The sequence below is a fragment of the Physella acuta genome, unplaced genomic scaffold, assembly GCF_028476545.2.
Source record: "Physella acuta isolate Inbredline_101_S28 unplaced genomic scaffold, ASM2847654v3 ptg001818l, whole genome shotgun sequence".
NCBI lineage: Eukaryota > Metazoa > Mollusca > Gastropoda > Physidae > Physella > Physella acuta.
Window position 1 is genome coordinate 34482 of NW_026733328.1, and position 2982 is coordinate 37463.

Sequence of the window (2982 nt, forward strand, 5' to 3'; positions counted from 1 at the left end):
ATAACTCCCCAGCCCCTTACACTTATCAATCCCCACCGTACATCTGCCTATGATCAGTTATTTAAATATTTAATTTCAAGTTGAACACATGTTCCACACAGCCTATAAACCACAACCGCAAATCAAACACACACAACGCATCCCGTGTTGCCAACACGAGACTCACAGCACAAACACACACACACACTTCATCAACCAGAGCTCGAGATCTGGTCACGTGACTATCACTACACCAACGAAAACCCTGTTGTTGTTCTAAACGGCTCTCGTGAGAGAAACTAAGATGTGCTTGAAATTTCTTCTTCTTCTGACAGTGTTGAGCACATGTGTGTACGATACAGGCTCGCTACCTAGCAAATTTGACCACAGACCTTTCGGTGAGTATTTTTTTTTTTAAATTTAATAGTTTGTATCTCTAGATAACACTTTGCTGTTCTACTCACACACTCGTCTAAAAAAAACATGTGCATTTCATGTTCTATAGAACTCGACCTTGTTTAATCTGCTCTAGGAAAATCGTGTCGTTATCGAGGTGTCCATCTGATTCACGGGACGACATACAACTTCAAGTGCATCTGTTGGGATGGTGACGTGTTATGTTGAGTACAATATAAGGCAAAGTGGTGTTGATCATGTAAGCTTCATGTCGGTGTAATCACGGTTATTATTATGATTATGCTTAACCACATTATAAAAGACAAATGCAGTTTTCCTACTTTTTTGAATGAAATAAATGTACAGTTATTATATTTTAGACAATTCAAGCTACAAAACCATGTCAGTAATTGAAAATGGAAATTTAGTTGAGACGTTAAAACATTGTTAATGTGGAAAGGAGATTTATAAATACATAATATTTCTGTAGATTATGTTTTTGGATATATGCATAACGTCAATATATTAATCTGCATTAGTATGGGTTTTTTAAGGTCGGTGACTTGTTACGTATCATGTTGGTAACAAGTAGATAAGGATAATAAAGAATAGCTTGTGTTCTTATTTCAATAGCGCTAGTGTGCTGTTAGTTTTACATAATATAACGTTGTTTTAATTTGTTGATTACAAGTCACTTTATAATGTATGGGATTTTATTTTAATGATTACATGCATTTCCTTTTTGGGTCATGTTAATTTAATCTGAGATTCATTTTATTTTTATCGGCTCTGTTGTAAAAACAAAATGCATCACTCATTCTAGAGATTGCGGCTACTGATGAATTCACATGACCATTAACGAATTCGACATTAAAAATTTGGCATTAACTTTAATGTATTTCACCATCTTGACATAAATATTGATTAACTTACGCCAAACGTTAAAAAAGGCCACTAAATAATATCCAAATATCATAGACGTTTATAATATTTAACAGCGTGTTTGTATGCAGCTATAAATAGACAACACGCTCAGTCTGTCGGATAATTGTCGAAAAAAAAATCATTTTTTGCAAATAACACTCAATCAATTCACCCTCTCATTACAACTCATCGGGTGGTCATGGGGTAGAGCACATTGTTGTTAACACGAAATACTCTAGTTTGGATCCCGTGTTTAAGTATTCAGGACAACTCAGACTGTACCTAGGTCATATGGGTAGCTTGCTACGGACAGATAAACAGACGGATAGACGGATACATTGAGACTTGAAGACAAGGACAGAATGATAGACGGACAGACAGACACACGGACAAAAAAACGATTAAAAATTATTTTTCATCTTAATTAATATCTAATGTCTTGTATTAAATCTATTTAACTTAAGAGTATTTTTTTCAAATCGCGCGTTAATTAAAATTACAAATTAAATATTGATTTTAAGACAAAAACTACCCAACAGAATAGTTTTGCCCTATAATACTCAATCAACATCAGTGAAAAACATACACACGGTATGTAGTTATTGATGTTTAGTTTACAAAGCAAAAGAGCGTGATATTTTTTTTTTTATCTTTTTCTCACCAGTTTATTTATCGTATGTATATCTAAACAGTGAACTTAAAACAAGACTTTTGCCACAAAGACAATGTTCCAGAATGGACAATTTTAGAAAGGAACATGCAGAATGGATGTTTACACTCATGCAAGAGTTCCCATAAAGTCACATATTTGAATAAATTTACTTTTGTATTTCAAAATTATTTTGACAATTAAAAATGGCAAATCCAGCGCTTCTTATTTTTCAATTATTATGGAAACTGCCTTTTTATCAATTTTTCCTTGTTATTAAGATTTCAATAATATTTTTTTATTAACAGATAATCTTCGATATTAAATTAATATCAATAATTTTGGGGCATTTAATGTGGTGTTTTGTTAAAATAAATTGTATATACTAAGTCTATAACAAATACGTGGCAGTCTAAGAATAGTGACAATCAAAATAAAAATGGAGCAGTTTTGAATGGTAATATCATAGAATAGATACCCTCTCAAGGTTTGAATACGAAACTTAGACTCAATAAATAATTGCGTAAAAGTATAATTTGCTGCGGCATGGTGATCCAGTATAATACAGGCTTGCAATGATCAAGTCAGCTGAGACCAACACATTCAAATTATAATTGAAAAGATAGAACTATAATAGGTCAATAAAAACTGTAATCTGCGATTTGAAAGAAGCTAGGTCCATCATTAAAATGAAAATACATTTATAGATTCTTGTCTCTTTACTTTAAATAGAAATATCCATTTCCTGTTAATACAAGAAGGAAATTACTTCTTTACTAAAATCTACTTTTAAAAAAATCTGTTTCCTCTCTCTGTTGCTCTCTGTGTCTATCTCTCTAAATATTGGTATATATATTAATTTATATATATATATATATATATATATATATATATATATATATATATATATATATATATATATATATATATATATATATATAATTATATGTAGGTATATATTTATACTAGCTGCATATTTGTGCTCCACCGCCGTGAATCTTTCAAAATGTACCAACTATGGAACAAAACAAAAC

At 31.3% G+C, this 2982-nt stretch overlaps 1 long non-coding RNA gene across 1 annotated transcript; it reads left to right on the forward strand.

Moving 5' to 3' along the window:
- Nucleotides 1-202: 202 nt before the first annotated feature.
- Nucleotides 203-2153, forward strand: LOC131930673 (uncharacterized). The gene is made up of 3 exons (XR_009384152.1): nucleotides 203-377; nucleotides 512-634; nucleotides 1992-2153. It is a non-coding gene; the product is annotated as an uncharacterized LOC131930673 (long non-coding RNA).
- Nucleotides 2154-2982: the final 829 nt, after the last annotated feature.